This window comes from Lactuca virosa, chromosome 5, assembly GCF_052849685.1.
Source record: "Lactuca virosa cultivar CGN04683 chromosome 5, Lactuca_virosa_CGN04683_v6, whole genome shotgun sequence".
Lineage (NCBI taxonomy): Eukaryota > Viridiplantae > Streptophyta > Magnoliopsida > Asterales > Asteraceae > Lactuca > Lactuca virosa.
In genome coordinates, this window is record NC_136430.1 from 365,213,854 (window position 1) to 365,233,895 (window position 20,042).

The 20,042-nt window shown below is 36.5% G+C and overlaps 1 non-coding gene across 1 annotated transcript; it reads right to left on the bottom strand.

Annotated features, from left to right (window-relative positions):
• Positions 1-1,862: 1,862 nt before the first annotated feature.
• On the bottom strand, positions 1,863-1,936 carry TRNAN-GUU (transfer RNA asparagine (anticodon GUU)). The gene has a single exon. It is a non-coding gene; the product is annotated as a tRNA-Asn (tRNA).
• Between the last annotated feature and the right edge of the window lie 18,106 nt (positions 1,937-20,042).

Consider the following 20,042-nt stretch of genomic DNA (forward strand, 5'->3'; position numbering starts at 1 on the left):
AAACGAATTTATTGCAATTTAATAATATATATATATATATATATATATATATATATATATATATATATATATATATATATATATAATATTTAATACTTTACATATATATAAATATATAACTTTAATTTTAAAAATTGAAACAAACCAAAAATTGATAAGTGGATAATATTTATTTCAAAAATACTACAAAATGACAAGTGTCAAAACTCATAAGAGATTGACATGTGACAAAAAAAAAAAAAACCTTCATTTATTAAGGAGGATTGTTTTTTTAAAATTAACATTTTTTTTTCTTTATCAATTTACGTTTTTTAGTTTCTATCTGCACCTAACAAACAACATTTTTGAAGACGCGTTTAATTTCTTCAAGCCAAAATGATCAATTTTATTACACACTATTTATTTCATTACATTGTTTATTTTACTATTTTATGATTTTATGATTTAATTCTATAGCCAAGTATGATTTTATGATTTAATTCTATAGCCAAGTAGACAATATCATCCTATAGTTTGAGCCACGCTCACTTTTTGTCCATTTTTTTAAATATGATTACATAAAATAGGCTACTAAAATAATATGTTCCTATAAATCGATCTAGAAGCGTGAAATCATTTGAATAACAATCTAGAAAATTTTCAACCAGTTTTAGTTTGATTTGTTGTTTGAATGGGACTTTTAATTCGTGGAAGGTAAAATATAAAACAAATAGATCTCTTATACATAAATCAAATAGATCTATCATACATATAATAAAAAAATTGTTATATCTATTAGGGGTGTGAAATATTTGATATGAGACCCCAAGAAACTGAAAATCAAACCTAATCGACCTCGAATTTTAACCAAACTAAATTTTAAATTCATATTTTTGTTTAGCTTCATACCAAACTAATTATGATTTGGTTATGGTTTGATTTATGGTCTGGTTCGTATCAAACCAAACCGAATTACATCATTTAATTATTTTTTATTAAACTAATAAATGATTTATAGTTTACACGATGAAAATTGAATATATACATTAAATACATATTAGTTATTTTTAGAGTGGCAAACGCAACACACTCATTACAATACTTCTAAACCTAAACTACTTATTTTGTTTCTAGCAAGACTTGACCCTCAACCTTTGGTAAAAACACAATTCCAAAAATACATGATATCACTAAGCTACAAGCCCTTTGATAAATACATATCAGTTAGGGCACCAAATTTTAAAACGACCAAACTTCGGATATAAGTTATCACAACAATATTATGACAAAATTAAATCCAGTTCTCTTATATCCACATTTCACGAGTTCCATAGCAACACTTCAATTTCTATTATCAAATGTATGCATGGGCGGATTTAGGGGGTCACCAGTGGCACTGGCAACCTCTAATTTTTCTGGCCGCAGTGAAAATTTTTTCTAAAATTTTCTAAATTTTTTATTTTTTCTACTATCGTGCAACCCTAACTTTCCCGTGCAACCCCTACTATGAAATCCTGCGTCCGCCCCTGAATGTATCTCTTTTGTGTGTGGTGTGGAATTTGTATGTTATGTTTGGTTTGGAACGTTGGTTTTTATATTTAAAACTTCGGTTTGGAATGTTTGGATTTTATATTTGAAACTTTGGTATTTATGATTATGTTTTCAGTTTGTATTTGTATGTTATGTTTGGTTTGGAACGTTGGTTTTTATATTTAAAACTTCGGTTTGGAATGTTTGGATTTTATATTTGAAACTTTGGTATTTATATTATGTTTTCAGTTTGTTTGGAATTTTTTTTAAAAATTGACAAAGAAACATAAGAACTCATGAAACGAACCGGGGTTAATCTCTATTTAAGAGGGAAAAAAAGAGTTGATAAAAAACGCTAGAAGGAGGGCTTGAACCTCCGACCTTGTGGTTAACAGCCACACGCTCTAACCAACTGAGCTATTCCAGCTGAATGGCATTAAGGTTGGGTTAATGATCATTATCCATTGTGGTAGGACAGAGGTTTGTTTGTCGGTAAGATAAATACTAAATAATATTAGTTAATAATTATGATCAATAAATTTGTTTTTAGTTTTAATAATATACAATTAATAATCTTGCTAAATATATCAGATATTTAACCAACAGATAGAATATCTCGTTTTCCTTTTGGCTGCAGCTCCTGAGCATTTTATATTTACCAAACCATCAATGAACTAAACTAGCATATTTTACATGGTAAGAATACAGGAAACAATTATGATAAGAAAAACGTAAAAAATACCATCATTTTTGTAACACTTGAGAATTTGAAACGAGTAATTATGAGTTATATTTTGGATTGGTAAGTATTTTTGTGAATGGAGTTATTGGAGGATCTATTAATACTTTTGGATCTAGAAGTTTATCTGAGTGTTAATAAGTGAATTTTTTTTTATATAAGAATCGAGTTTCTATTTATCAACTTTTGAGAAAAATAAGATGTTTTTTTTTTGGAAAAATACATCTGTTGGATTTTTCTAGTAAATGATAAAATGAAGAATAGATAAGAAAGGTTCTATAAGTCAAATCATGCTAATGTTTCAATATAAACAAGAAGAATTAGGATTTGCAAATACACCTGGACCATGCACCATATGTTTACTTGTGATGATGTAAAGTTCATGATCATTTTCTGGATCAGGAATTTCAGTAGATATCAATTTATTAATTTGTGCTCGTGGTTTGATTTTATGTGGAAGTGAAAGGATAGGGGTGACAAGTGATGACACGACATGAATTGAAATTGTGACGAAACTGAAATTGGAATTCATGTTCGTGGCATGTTTGTGTCAAATGTAAAAAACACGACTTCGTGCCGGGTTCGTGTTCAAAATTCGACAAAAAATTGACATTATTTAGAATTTGTTTTTGGTGTTTGTCGTGTTATGTGTGATTAAATATTAATTAAATAAACTTATTGTTATTTCATGTTATCTTTTTCGTGTTTGTCGTTTTTTATTTGGTTTGTTTTCATGTTAGTTAAACAAACACGACGTGTCGTGTCGTGTTCGTGTTAAATAAAAGTTAAAATCTTGTCGTGTCGTATCGTGTCAGACAAAAACATGACAAGATTGCTTGATTTTCCACGCGTAGGTGCAAGTGAAACCCATGGAAGTGTATGACAATGGGGAAGACCCCTTTTTTTTAAAAAAAATTCTATGGTATATAAATTTGTAAATGCGTACAATGAACATAGTTTTAGTCATTTTAAACGACCAAAAGGAATATTATGTAAGATTTGAAGAATTGTAACGTACGTGTAGATACATCGCCGAATGGTTTTTCATTTTTCAGATAGGCAACAAAATGATGTACTTTCATCTGAAAGATTCTTATAGCAATGATATCACTCCTATCTTCAGCATTCATTTATGGTAATCTTTGAAAATGTGTTCTAATCTTTAGATGTTCAAATAAATGTAATAAAACATTACGGATTTTTGTGTACCCTACATATTGAAGAGCGTCCTAGTAATGCTTGTACATGTATCTAGGACCGCCAATAAAAGATGATGGTAGTATTATCCTTTTTCCAACATCGTGGCCATTAGAGTCGTCTTTTTTTTTTTAATAATGCATCATGAATACCTTGAAGATACTTGTTTCGCAAAAGACCTTCTACCGATTCAATATATTCCAATCTATTTTGTTCAATAAAGATATCAACGATAATTGAATATTGCTGAAACAATTTTCCTCCTTGATTTAACAATGTATGCAGATTGTAACGATCATGAAGCTGGTAACTATAAAACATATTCATGGTGAGTTGCTTGGCACCTCGTGAACATTCTTCGAGCAATTTTAGTTTAGGTGACCATCCATGCTCACCAAATACAAATAATAGTGGGAATTGCAACGCCATGTACAAAGGCTACAATTTGTTAACTCTTTGAGGTGTGCTATCCTTTAAGCGAATAATGATGTCAAAATCGTTTTTGTTTATAGGACTGTCGTCGAAAACAATTGCACCTGATGTACCAAAAGCAAGGGGATTATAACATGGTTGAGTGTCATTGTTTATACAGGGGAAGATATCACTATAGCCCCACAATCTTATACATTTTGGTTTAAAACGTTCATATTGTATTTTTTTTTTTTGGCTTTTTAAGGGTACAAATTCACAATTTACCTGCTTCTAAGGCCATTTTCTACAAAATGAAGGGGTCGCCCGGTGACCCCCTTCCTAATTAGCCGGTTTTAGTGTACATGAAATTAAAAAAATACCAAATCGGATGTCACCTAATCTATCGTTAATCGAGCTACATAACCCTTCCTCTAGAAGATAAAGGACACATTCTTCTATAGCCGCTTTCTTCTGCGGCTTTATTCTATTTTCTTCTAATGTTCCTCACAAAAAATTCTCCACTGGATTATTGCTATGGTCGTTTACATGTAGATCGATCTTCATTTTGCTGGTATATTTACAAGGTACCCGATGATTAGTTACTCAAATGAAGTGGAACAGAGATTTGAGGATTTTGATTTTTCTGGAATGGACAACAACGAATTTGTGGTTTTCCTTCAAAGATTCACAAACGAGACATGCATGAATGTATACTTTTGCATTCCCGATATTAAGTTCCCTGATGGATTGATGATAATAGCCACTGAAAAAGACTACCGGGAGTTGATCGAAGTATGTGGTTGTGTAATTTTTATGTACATGGATCATCTCGGTGTCATTGTCCATCAATGGGTTGTTGATGAGAAAACTGAAGTATGCACCCTCGAGGACAAGCTTTCTGGTGTAGGTGAAGTTATAGAAGAGTTGCATGCTGAGAGAGAAGTTGACATTGACATAGATGAAGTGCAAGGTAATTTGGACGTTGAATATGTTTATTGCATTCCAATGAACAAGACCTTGAATGATGCGTTTTTGAACAAGCTCTGCCCCAAGGTGCAACCAACCTCAAACAATCTACCTTATGACGATCCATATGTTCAGATGGATGACAACGAGCCAATACTTGAGGAGGTAATAACTTTTAATGAAAATGTACATTGGAAAAAGTAAAAGCTTGTGTAACATCCCAAAAATACAGATAAAATTTTGTTTTTAAATTCATTCAAAAGATACTATACTCATATCAAAACAGTCAAAGTGTATCATAGCCACATGTTATCAGAGTACAAATTCCCAAAATATCAAAATGCGGAAACCGTAGGGTGATGCGGTGCGATCAGGCCGGGCCCTTCCCCTTCGAACTGGAAGTACCTGAAACATAAACTGAAAACTGTAAGCACAAAGCTTAGTGAGTTCCCCCAAAATACTACATACCATACAAACGTACAACCAAGCATATCTGGGTGTTTGCACTCCCCTTCAGTCTATTTCAACCGGATACTATCAAGCATATCTGGGTGCTTGCAATCCCCTTCGGTCTATTTCAACCGGAACTGTCAAGCATATCTAGGTGCTTGCAATCCCTTTCGGTTTATTTCAAACGGATATCAGGTCTATTTCACCCCTACCACTTCCATATAATATCATAACAAGAATCACAGAGTCATCAAGCAAATACAGACATAACTGACAGTTGTCATGAAGATAATCATCATACTACATAATGAACTAGTGGGCCGACATTGGTGCATTCGACCCACAGATACAGTGAAGGAAACTCACCTCAGACTGAAGGTGTCAAATCTCACTCAACGGATGACTCGCGAAATCCTCTCCCTAAGGCACAAGTATAAAACCCTAATTAGAAATTAGGCCAATATTCTAACCCGAAAGTCCAAAGCCTCATTCTTGACTTTAAGGCAAAAAGGGTTTCTTCACCCTTGCCTCATTGGGCCTTCCTACCACCAAGGACCAAATCCATACAAGTCCAAAAAGGCATCCAAGCCCAACCACAAGGCCTTTAAGGCCCAATATGGCCCAAGAGTACCCAACATGACCCTAAGCCCACAAATACCTTGCTACAACAGGTGGGCCTGAGGCCCAAACCTAAACAAGTCAAAAACCCAATAATACTCGAGCCCAAAAATCTTCTAAGTCCACAGATTGCTTACGCACGACGTACATGGCTCATACGCCCAACATACGCTGATGACGATCCGAAATCGGGGCACTGGCCCAGTACGCGCAACGTACTCTAGAGCACGCCCGACGTACTGGCCAGTCATCCCAAACTTGCACCCAAGTCTTAATCCATTAAGCCCTAACGTCTAAAACTTAGATCCAAGCTCATAATAGTGTCTTAAGCCATAAAGTTGCAAACTTTATGCACTTCCATGCCTTAATGGGACTCAAACCATGAATTAAGCCCTCTAACTCTCTTAGGTGGTCACTAACACATGCATGATTGAATCTTAACCTCCAAGATATGATTTTTATGAATCCATGCACTCCCAAGAGTCCAAAAGGACAACTCAAATGGCCTGGAGTATCCCATACTCCAAAAGAGCAAATTATGGGACCAAAAGATGCTAAAATATTCCCTAAGTCTAGATCTAAGATTAGAATGAACAAGTTTCAGACTTTATACCTTCAATAGGCTAGAAATGCTGCGCAAAATCTGGATCTACAAGCTCCTTCTTCTTCTTTGCTTCTTATCAAACTTCCTTCTTGTTCAAAACCACCAAAGAACACCCAAACACATAATGTAAGCTCAAAAATGCACTCAAGATGGCTAGGGTTTTTGAGATTAGCACTAAAAGGCAATGGAGGCTGAAGGGTGATGCACTTGAAAAACTTAAGGACCTTAAATAGGGTGCAAACCCTAAAAATTAGGGTTTGCCCTGGCTTGAATATGCCCAACATACGCCAGCATCACCCCGATGATGCGTATGGAAGGAGTACGCCGTACGTACCTAATGTACGCCCATCGTACTATTGAACCCGTTCACCACCTTTTTGTTTAATTAATAGGATAATAGATTAATTTCATACCTGACCACTCGGGCACTACAATTCTCCCCCACTTGAATCAGACTTCGTCCTTGAAGTCCGTTGTCGGAAATAACTCTGGGTAACGCTCCCTCATCTTGTTCTCTGGATCCCATATACATTATGAACCCTTGCGGTGCTGCCACTACACCTTTACCAACTCAACAACCTTGTTCCTCAAGGTCTTCGTCTTCCTGTCGAGGATCGCTACAGGCCTCTCAATGTAGTTCAGGCGGCCGTCCACCTAAATATCCTCCAATGGAACCACTATGGAATCATCAACCAAAGACTTCCATAGCTGAGAGACATGAAAAGTACTGTGAATCTGACTGAGTTCCACCAGAAGATCTAACCAATACGCTACCTTACCCACCCGGGCTATAACCCTGAAAGGACCGATATACCTGGGGCCCAACTTGCCCCGCTTCCTAAATCAGATGACACCTTTCCAAGGTGACACATTCAGGAGAACCATATCCCCAACCTGAAACTCCAGGTCTGATCGGTACTTGTCGGCATAACTCTTTTGCGGACTCCGACTTGTTTGAAGTCTACTCCAAAACTACTGAATCAACTCGGTGGTCTTGAGTACCACTTCGGTACTCCCCATGACTCGCTGACCGACCTCGCCCGAACATATCGGGGTCCTGCATTTCCTCCCATAGAGCATCTTAAAAGGAGGTCGATCAATGTTGGCGTGGTAGCTATTGTTATACGAAAATTCCGCTAACGGAAAATACGTATCCCAGCTACCGCCGAAGTCCAGAATACACTCCCGCAACATATCCTCCAATGTATGGATGGTCTGCTCGCTCTGACCATCCGTCTATGGGTTAAAGGCTGTACTAAAATGCAGACGGGTGCCCAACTCCTCATGAAACCTCTTCCTAAAACTGGAAGTAAACCTGACATCCCTGTCTGAAACCACCGAAACCGGCACCCCATGCCGTGCCACAACCTCCCTGATATAAATGTCAGCCAACTTCTCCACAGAGATACTCTCCTGAATCGGAATAAAGTGCGCTCTCTTGGTCAATCGATCCACAATGACCCAAATCGAATCTACTCCACGCACTGTCCGAGGCAACTTCGTAATGAAATCCATGGTAATCTCTTCCCATTTCCAAACGGGAATCTCTAACGGGTGCATCTTGCCGTGAGGCCGCTGATGTTTGGCCTTGACTTTCCTGCAAGTCAAGCACCTCTCCATATACCAAGCTACGTACTGCTTCATATAGGGACACCAATAATCAGGACGAAGATCTCTATACATCTTCGTCGCCCCATGATGAATGAATAATCTTGATTTGTGTGCCTCCTCCATCAGAACCTGACACACACCTCCCCAATAAGGAACCCACATTCTCTGATGGAGAGTCAATAAACCCCGACTATCATAATCAAAGGAAGCCACATGACCCACTATGCACTCCCTCTTGCGGTGCTCTTCCTTCATAGCCTTGACCTGAGTCTCTCGTATCTGCTCCAAGAATGGAGTAATCACTGTCATCCTCATACAGATATCCCCGATCGGAGTCGTGACCGCCTTGAGGCTGAGAGCATCGACCACCACATTAGCCTTACCCGGATGGTAAATGATCTCACAATCAAAATCTTTCACCACATCCAACCACCGAAGCTACCTCATATTCAGATTCAGCTGGTCCTTCAAGTACCTCAGGCTCTTATGATCCGTGTAGATAGTACAACGAACCCCATAGAGGTAATGTCGTCAAATATTGAGGGCGAAAACCACAGCCCTCAACTCCAAATCATGCGTCAGATAATTCGCCTCATGAGGCTTTAGCTTCCTCGAAGCGTAACCTCTGCATCAAAACTGTGCCCAATCCCGTGATAGACGCATCACAATAACCACGAAATCCTCAACACCCTCCGGTAGGGTCAGAATCGGTGCCTCGCATAATTTCTTTCTCAGGGTCTCGAACGTTGCCTGCTGCTTAGACCCCAACAAAAAGTGGCAGTGTTCTTCGTCAGTCGAGTAAGAGGAACCGCTATCTTGGAGAAGTCCTGAATGAATCTCCGGTAATAACCTGCCAACCTAAGGAAACTCCGAATCTCAGATAGAGACCTCGGAACCTTCCACCTCATCATGGCCTCGACCTTGGCCGGATTGACCATAATACCATTCTGGTTGACAAGGTACCCCAGAAACTGCACCTCACGCAACCAGAACTCACACTTGGAGAACTTCGCATATAGTCTCTCCTTTATCAGGGTCTCCAACACCTCCCTCAAGTGCTCCTCATGCAACTCCTGGTCTTGGAATAGACCAGGATGTCATCGATGAATACAATAATATACCGATCCAACATTGGTCGGTATATGCGGTTCATGAGGTCCATGAACACGACTGGAGCATTAGTGAGCCCAAAGGGCATCACCACGAACTCGTAATGACCATAACGAGTCCGGAAGGCTGTCTTCTGCATATCGTCTTCTCTGACCCTCATTTGATGATAACCCAAACGGAGATCAACCTTGGATAACCAAGATGCACCCTAAAGCTGGTCAAACAAATCATCAATCCTCGGGAGTGGATAACAGTTCTTTACTGTTAGCTTATTCAGCTCCCGGTAGTTAATACACATCCGATGCGACCCGTCCTTCTTCTTCACAAACAGGATCAACGCTCCCCAAGGCGAACTACTCGGTCGAATGAACCCCTTGTCTAACAGCTCCTGCAGTTGTGTAGACAACTCATGCATCTCTGGTGGGGCTAACCAATATGGTGCTTTGGCTATCGGAGCCGCAACAGGAACCAAGTCAATCCAGAACTCCACCTGCCTCTCTGGAGGCACTCCAGGTAAATCATCCGGAAACACATCCTGGTACTCTCGTACAATCGGCACATTATCTACCATCGCCTTACCCTTCTCCCGGGTATCCATAACATTGGTGATGAAACTAGAACAACCCTGATGAAGATAACGTCTAGCCCTAACGGCTGAGCATAGGAATGGCCCGCGCTGAGCGCCCTATCCATGGACCACCAACTCTCCCCCACTTGGGGTCCAAACGCGCACCATTTGATGCTCGCAATCAATCACCGCCCCATTGAGGCTCAACCAATCCATTGTCCATTGATTACAGAACCCCGGTTTAGCCCCTAATAGGTAAGAAAAACCGAAAAAATATAATATAATTTTGTTTTGACTTATGCAAGGTGATCTAAGCCAGCTTAATCTTGTTGTTTTCGTTTTTCTACCCTTCTATATCCTTCGACAGAAACATGATGATATGCTGTCTTTAATATCTTGTTTTTTTATGCCTTCTTTTATCCATATATAACTCAACTATATATCAAGATGGACCCCTTCCTCCCCACGTGCCTTGATAGTATTTTCTTTTCTTCTCTTAATTTCGGCACTTTCTCTCAGCAAGCAAAGCAATCCCATGACTACATATTGTTTCTTTTCTTTTATTTTGTTTCACTAAGTATAGTAGCCTACAAAAGAACATATTACAAAATGTGAACTTTTAATAACACATCATGTTGACTTTTTGTACTTTTCACGATTGAAATTGGCTAATTTTATATATATTCCCAGGGTTCTAAAAAGCTCGCCATGGCTCCGCCATGGCGCGCCATGACTCCAAGGCTTGCATGTGCCGCCAAGCTTTACCAAAACGCCGCCTTGACTCATATATATGTATAAAAATGAATAATATTAGAAAATACATATAAAAATATGAATTATACACAAAATTGCCGCCTTAAGTCACGCCTTACAAACGACGTGACTCGCCAAGGCTCGGAAAAGCTTGAGGCTTGACATTACCACCAAGTCACGCCTTACGTTATTTAGAACCTTATATATTCCCAACTGCCTGTAGGCTTAAATGATTAATTAGTTGAATATTACTTAAAAATCCAAAGTAAATAGGAAATGTATATAAAATGCTACTATGGACTGGATTTTTAAAATGGGTGGTTGTGGACTATTAAAATTTATAAGTCACTGTATCTAATATTCTAATTAAAAGTTAACTAACTCGAAATACATATTTAAAAAAAATGAACATAAGCTAATGTACATAATTATTTAATTTGGTGTTATAAACTGGAAGATGCTAAATTTTAGTTTAAGGTAATAATGTGTACACCAAATATAGTGAATGTGTTTAGGTCCTCATTGAAGAGTCAAGGAGATTAAAAAAGCAGCACAACTTTTACTGCAATATTAGGTGAGTACAAAGGGCCCCAAAATTTTGGTTTGCTTAGAGCCTCCAAATTAGTTGAGCCGCCCCTGATACATATTGTATTACTGACTCAAATGGAAATACTAAATGTATATCTCATTTATCTTCTCTTGACCCTTCTCGTCAACCTCCTCATCATGAGTATGTTTTGCACTCCGCAAAGATCTTGCTGAAATTTCCCATTTCCAATGGTGAAGTTCAGTCCGTAAACGAAATTCTCAACATGTTTCCTTAGTGCTCTATTAGCAACATTGAATCTGAAAGTCAATCAAAGCTCTCTACTTTAGATGATTCATCCATCTCATCTGTGCCCCATGCCCAAGTGGCATCTAAGTACACCATCGATGACACTCCTTGGTCCAGAACTAAAGCAAAAGTTTTCAAATCTAATGATCAATATTCCTCAGGTTTCGTTGTTAAAAGAAATCAAAGTTCTAATGTTAAAAGAAAATTTTTTGGAACCAGAGTTTGTTATCGGTGTGGTGATGCTTCTCAATGAGTCAACGAGCGTACATTTGAAGAAATCTTTGTTCGCGCTGACAACATCATGACTCGAAAAAATAAATGGTTCAAAAGGGAAACTCATTAAATTGTCTCCCTGATGCTTGTTATCATATTTTCTCTTAAGTGGCCCATTGCAAGATGGGTTAGTGTATACTAATTGTATATTTTAGTTTTTTAGGGTAAAGAACATATTGGTACTTAGATAGTCGTTGTTCAAGACATATGACTAGATTCAAGTCACTTTTGGTTGAGTTCGTAAAAAAGGATGGTCCAACTGTTAAATATGGAGACAATGGTAAGGGAGCTAGAAAGGGATATGGCACTATTAAATCTAAATCTAGTGTATTCAAGAATGTTTCATACGTAATAGGTATTCATCACAATCTTATCTCAATCAACCAACCGTGTGACGCTGACTATGAAGTTCATTTTAACAAAAAGGAAGGAAAAATTGTTGATCAAAAGAATGTCATTGTACTGACTGCAAACCGACAAAATGACACCTATTTTCTGGACATGTTTTATGCTGACAACTTTATTCAAATCTTCTTCTTCTCTTGTGCTCAATCTCATCTGAATTGGCTGTGGCACAAGAGACTATCTCACTTGAACTTCAAGGACATATCAAAGATTTCTAGGAATCAGCTTGTGCGAGGAATTCCTAAGATGCAATTTATTAAAGAAAAACTATGTTCAACGTGTGAAAAGGGAAAGAAAACAAGTCATCCTTCAAGCCAAAGTCCTGTTCCTCCATCACCAAACCCTTTAATATCATCTATATGGACCTGTTTGGACCGGTCCCAATCAAGTTGAGATATGGGAAGAAGTTCACCCTTGTCATCGTGGATGCATATTCAAGATTTACATGGGTGATATTTTTGAGAAAGAAAGTCATGCTGCTGATGAAATCATATCACTCATCAAGCAATGCGAAGTTCTTTATGACTATAAAGTCATGAAATTACGTAGTGATCAAGAAATTGAATTCAAAAATTCCTCCTAGAAGATTTTTGCTCAAATTCAAGAATTTCTCAAAATTTATCTGCTGTTAGAACCCCTCAACAAAACGACATTGTTGAAAGACGAAATCAGACTCCCATTGAAGCTGGGAGAACTATGGTTTTTGACGCTGGTCTTCCTCTATCCTTTTGGGTTGAAGCTATCAACACAACTTATCACACTCAAAACCGTTCCATCATTGTAAAACGTCATGGGAAAACTACTTATGAGGTGCTTAATGGGAGAAAACCTGTCATTTCTTACTTTCATGTGTTTGGATGTGTCTGCTACATTTTGAATCAAATAGATCATCACTCAATGTGCAAAGCTAAAGCTGATAAAGGAGTGTTTCTAGGATAATCTAGTGTGTCCAAGGCTTTCAGGGTATTCAATCTTTCAAGACAAACTATTGAGGAAACTACTCATGTCACATTCGATGAAGACTAATTCATCCATGATCAGATTGATCATCATTCTTCCATTCTGAGTAGCCTCACTTTAGTCCATTAGACCATGTTCCTGAGTTATTGCCAAATGTCACTGAGCTTGTTGTTCCTAATATGGATCAAATTGTCAATTCTCATTCTAACTCTGAAGATTAGGCTGTCATTTCTGAAGAAGCTGAGCTATCAAACTCCTAAAATTAGGAGGATTCAGTCCCAAATAATATGAATGAAAGTAGTAATCTTAGAATTCTTTGAGATCATCCTGAATCTCAAATCATTAGAGATGTCAATGATGGCATTCTCACTCGCAACAGATTCAGTAGTAACTTTTGCATGTTTGTGAATTTTGTCTTGATGATCGAATCAAAGCTATGCAAGACGAGCTAAATGAGTTTGAACGTCATCGCGTGTGGACTCTAGTTCCCAGGCCTGAAGGAAAGACCATTATTGGTACTCGCTGGGTGTTCAGGAACAAGATAGATGAAGATGGAATTGTAATTAGAAACAAGGAAAGACTTGTGGCTCAAGGATTTTGTCGGTTGGAAGGTTTGGACTATGACGAAACCTTTTACCATGTTGCTATACTTGGAGCAATCTGTCTGTTCCTTGCTTTTGCTTCTTTCAAGAACTTCAAAGTCTATCAAATGGATGTAAATACTGCCTTCTTACATGAGGATCTTCAAGAAGAAGTCTTTCTAAAACAACCTACAGCGTTTTAAAGTGAAGAATTTCCCAATCATGTATATCGTATGGATAAAGCTGTCTATGGTTTGAAGCAGACAACGAGGGCATGGTATGAAACATTGGCTAATTATCTTCTGGAGAGTGAATTCAAATGAGTAAAAAATGACAACACTTTATTCATCAAGAAATCAGGATCTCACATCATCCTTGCTTAAGTGTATGTTGATGACATCATTATCGGATCCGCTGATGAGAAGCTGAGTCCGTTGAGGTTATGGCCAAGAAATTTGAAATGAGCATGATGGGTGAACTAACTTAATTTTTAGGTTTGCAGGTCAAACGAAGAAGTTAAGTTCGCTGAGGTTATGGCCAAGAAATTTAAAATGAGCATGATGGGTGAACTAACTTTCTTTTAGGTTCGCAGGTCAAACAAATCACCGACGAAATCTTTTTCTATCAATCTAAATACATTGCAGACATAATGAAGATGTTTGGCTTTTTTTTTATAGAAAACTAGCGAAGACTCTAATGTCTTCATCAACGTCTATCTCCATTGATCCAATTGGCATTGATGTGAATGAAACCCTATAGCGAGGAATGTTAGGATCGTTGCTATATCTTACTGCTAGTTGCCCTAACATTATGTTCACCACCATATTACGTGCTCGATATCAAGCTTATCCTAAGGAATCTCGTCTTATCGCTGTAAAAAGGATATTTCGTTACTTGAAACATACACCCAATCTTGGGTTATGGTATCCTCGTGATTCTGAGTTCAAGTTGGTGGGATACACTAACTTAGATCATGGTGGATGTAGCATTGATCGAAAAAGTACTTCAGAAGGCGCTCAAATGCCGAGAAATAGACTGGTGAGTTGGTCCAACAAGAAGTAGACATCAGTGGCTTGTTTTACTACTGAAGCTAAATATGTAGCCGTTAGAAGGTGTTGCACTCAAATTCTTTGGATTCAAAATCAACTCTTAGACTATGGTTTCAACTTCTCTAAGACTCTCATTTGTTGTGACAACACCAGTGCCATTCAGATGATACAAAATCCGGTGCAACATTCTAAGACCAAGCACATCGACATTCTTCATCACTTCATCAGGGACATAGTTCAAAAGGGCAAAGTGGAACCATTCTACATTCCATCCACTGATGAATTGGCTAGCATTATCACTAAGGCATTGGGTGAGAAGACCCGAAATAAACTGATTCTTGATATGGACATGCTTTCAGTGACTTAATTTTCTTTTAGCTTGCTTTGAAAACTTTGCTTTTATTTGCTTTCTTAAAAACAAAAACACAAAAAAGTACGTTATTTATCTTGCCGTCATAAAATAAGTTTACACAACTTTCTTAATTTTTGTATCTAATGTTTACAAGTGCTTTCTTTTCTCTATATTCTCTCTTTCAGGTCTACCAATATTTTATCTACAATTGATCTGCATCTCTTCCTTCTGGAGTTAGAAAGAGTTGGAGCCGTGCATCATGTTCTGAGTGCTCTGATTGTTAAAGAGAATTTTTTCATCATGTCTTCTTCTTGTTAACAATACCCTCTTTCTCCTCCTCTCACTGTTATGGATGCAAAAAACCACCATCAATACAATGAGTCTTACTTTCATCTACTGAATCATAATTTGATAAAAACTCGAGTGTCCTCGTGTTGATATTGTCAACTTGATGGTTACACATATTAGAGCCCATTAACTCGTTGGTTACAAAGACCGGTTCTCGTTCTTCTCTTGTTCTGGGTGAACGTGAAGCTTGTAATCTATCTGTAATACTTTAACGGTTAAAGACATCTTCTCTCTTGGTTTGTTGTGAATTGTGCTTTATGTTAATGTATTTGATCTTGCTTGTGTATTCTTTTATAGACAGTGTTGAGGGGGAGATATCTCAAAGAAAGGAAACTGGTTCATGAGCTTTTAAATCCAAAGATTTTCTAGCATAAGTTTTATAATTCTTTTGGAAAAGGCTACATACAGGTCCTCTGAAGAAGCTGTATATTCTTTTTTTAACTATTAATCTGTTGACCATCTCTTACGCTATAATCTTCTTACCATTTTGTCTTGTACCATATTAAATGAATTGATGGTGAATTATAAATTCTAGATTGATATAGAAGATAATCCACTTCTCGTTGATACTTAACGATTCACTATGATATACCACACACGGATAAAAGTTTGAAAAATTTGTGCTGCTGGTTAAGCTATGTACCGTAGCTTATCACATGCACCAATCCATTCCCACCATACATTCGTCTTTATAATTTTATGATTCAACCTATGAAACCAAACGTTGATGAGAATTCGAAAACTTTGTGTTGATGGGTATATCACGTCCCGTGAGGTATTATACGCACCTACGCATTCTCTCCCAATAAATCTTCCATTAAAGAAGTTAACGATTCATTATATCTGCCATACACTGATAAAACTTCGACACACATTGTCGATGGGTACATTCCATACTAGAATGTATTACACGCATCATTCCATTCTCGCCTTTTATTCTACTAATAAATGAAGTTGAAGATTCAACGTATAAAAACATACGATGATGAGACCATACAATACTATGTCAGTGAATGATAGTCCTAACCCATGCTATCAGGAGACATCAGAATCTCACTCGATTGTCAGCTTCAACCTTGATCTGCTGATAGAGTAACTCTGATACATTGATCGCTTTTTCTAGTACAACAATGTTGCTTATGTCAAAAATGGGGAGATATACTTTGATGACATATACATATTCTCAGGGGATATACCTTTCATTTGATCAGGGGGAGATATTTTTATTTGTGTCCAATAAAATGCTGAAGAACTTGTTGAAGATTAGTTTTAACATCGTCAGACAGGGGATATTGTAAGTCACATCTTATGATCTGATGAGTCAAACAGTACACAGTGACCACCAACACCATCGCCAACTTCAGTATGATCAGCGTCAGCATGGACTTAATGATCTTGATGATTATATGTATAATATGTAGTTATATGTTATATATAGAGAATAGATGTCTGATCCGTAATCTTAGTGATAAGGATTAAACATTTACTTAGATTAGTATACTTCCCCTAAACAGTGGGATCTTCATTATTATAATCGTATCTAATGTACTATTAGGGTCAAATCCTACTAGAGCTTGGCATCGTCTTTGTGACCTTGTTCTCTTTGTGAGAACCCTCTTTCTTAGTGAAAGTATCTTTGTGATCATACGTGTTCTTCTGTTTTCTATTTAATCTTTGCTTTGTTTGTTTGTTCTTTGTTATTCATACTAGAGTGTATTTGATCGATACAAACCTTCAATAAAGAACATAAAAAACGGAGCTCGTATGAAGAAATTATAGAATTTACAAAATATGTGTTTTGCGTTGCACACAGTGCGCTTCTAGAAGGTGAAAACGCGGACCACAGAGAAACCTACACGTGACACAAATTGACTGCGGAGACGTCGCAAAGCTTGACCAAGTTAATAGCTGCCAAGATATAATAACCAAGATGATATTAAACAAGTTGATGAGATTATGTGAGTACGAGAAGACAAATGCAACAATTTGGATTTAGTGTGTTATTTGAGTAACGAAACGAATTTGTTCAAACTGGACCCGAATAACCAAAAAGCGGATTAACGGAAGTAATACGATTCGGTTAAGTGACAAACATCAAACCGATAACCTGAAATCTGACTTACCCGCATGACGATCATGCCGCATGAAGTATATTCGGTGGTGTGATATTCTCTAGGTAAAATGACTTCATTACTCACATTTGTGTCTATGTAAATGTGTAATTAAGTATTTTTTTCAATGTTAATTGATATTATATATGGATTGTAAATTTTTATTTGTGTAAGTGAATGGAAGAAAATATTTATTGATGTATTTTATGTGGAAAAAACAATAGATCAAACTACTATTGTTAGAGAACAAAAACATGTTTGGATATATATCAGTAAGATAATACAATTCTAAAAGATAGCTATACAAATTGATTAATTATCATAATAGTAAATAATACAAAAAATCAAAAGTTAATGAAATTTTATACTATCTAAGAATAAACACTCTTGAGATGAGTTAGTTTAAATATGTATATATCTTATTCTATATTTAAAGTAATTACAATGTAAAAAAAAATATTATTTTAAAGTCAATGATACCGACATTACTATTTTTAATAACATATATTAATATTATGATATTCCGCACAACGCACGGATATTCGCCTAGTATCTTATAAAAGAGGCATTTTTAGCTTTAGCACAATCATTTAAAACCCCCACGACTATTCATTTTCACATAATTAAAAATAACCATTAAAAAGTATTTTAACTTATAATACTTAAATGTACTTATGAGACCAAGTGATTAATATTACGATATATGTAGTTTGCATAGATCCATGAATTGCATCAAATGTTCTCACTTTGATGTTATACATGGAGGAAACAAAAGATGTTGGAAAGAATATCATCACATGATTATTGTTTTTTCAGGTTTCCAAAACTGTATCATATTCTTTTTTACTTTTAGAAAAAAACAAACGTTATTAAGCTAATATCCCAAATTTAGTTATTTTATGATTGTTCTTCATATAACTACTAAACGAATTGCATTATGTGTTATCACCTTGATGTTATACGTGGAGGAAAAAAATGATGCTGGAAAGAAGATCATCACATGATTATTTGTTTCAGGTTTCCAAAACTATATCATATTATTTTTGACATTCTTGGATAAAAACCGCCTTATTGAGCTTGAAAAGAAGAAAAACAAGTTACCAAAGGTACTATACAGCTTCAACGCATTTTTAAAGAACATTCATATATAGTTTTAGAAGTGCTCTCAAAGCTTGGCCATACAAAGTTAAATTATTAAGAAATACTTTTAAATTTAAATTATGGACAAATCACTTTTGCATTTCTTTTTCCAGGTAGCATGTGGCTTAAGGATGCTCAAAGTTGTACTTGGTTGTGATAGGTAACCCACCGGTTTTATATATATATATATATATATATATATATATATATATATATATATATTACATGCTTTGGTGGATAAGTTTTTATTTCTGATGTAGATAATTATTTTTTTTAAGGTTTTTGTTTTTTATTTAGTTCTTGCAATAAAATGGCTAATGGATACTTTAAAAAGAAACATAACTTATGTAAGTTCATGTGCCTATGTCCTTATAAATTGTTCTAAATAAATATATCTTTAAAAATATTCTCCTTGTTTGCTGTCAAAATTCAAATTTTTTCTTTTATTTTCCTATTACATCATTATATTTAAAAAAATGAAATAGAAAAAGTAAGGATTATTAGATCCAAAATAAATGAGGAAATTGAAGAGGTTGCAAGTTATTGCTCAAGAACTAAGCTATTGACATTTATAGGTTTTTTTTCTAAGTATATTTTGTCAGATTCAAGAAATATCTTTGATTATATCACTGTTATGTAACACTCGTTTTCAGATATTTTCATTTCCAGCTCAATTATTAATTTTCTTGCAAAATTAGTTCCTACGCATGTCGTACTTTATACGTACGTTGGACGTAGGTCAAGTAAGATGGAACGCGGACTTCGTCAAGTACGCAGGGCGTACTTATGCAGATCCTAAACCCTGAATTTTTGGGTTGAGCCTCTATTTAAGGACCTTAAGTCCCTTGAGGCCTCTCCATGTTCAACCTCCATCCTCCCCAACCAGTGTTTCGAAACCCTAATCCTTGATTAGCTTGTGTGAGCCTCTTTTGTGTGTTCTTGGTGCATAATGAAGGAATAAAAGTTTCCTTTGAGGATTGTTGTTGCTAGAGCTTGAAGATCCAGGGCCTTCATCACCTTTGCAAGCTTCTGGAGGTATAAAGCTCTCACCTTTATGGTTCTATGGCTTAGATCTAGACTAGCTTAGAGATTTGCATGCTTTTGCTCCCATGGTTTTGGTTCTTGTGAGTAAACGCTACTCTAGAGCTCAAGTTTGTCACTTTATGTTGTTTCTGAGGATCTTATGTCATAAAAATGAAGTCTATGTTGCTGGTTCTCACTCATGTGAGAGTTTAAGGCTATTAAAGAGTGTTATGGACTTAGGGTTTGGTTTTGGGCTCCATTAAGCCATGCAAATGCTTAAAGTTGATGACTTCATCAGTTAACACCTTCCCAACATTAAGATATGTGAGTTGAACGTTTAGTCTTTAGGTATTAAGAGATTAAAAATCGAATTTGGCATCAGAGGGGTTACACAGGGCGTAACCCTAGGGTACGCAGGGCGTAACATAT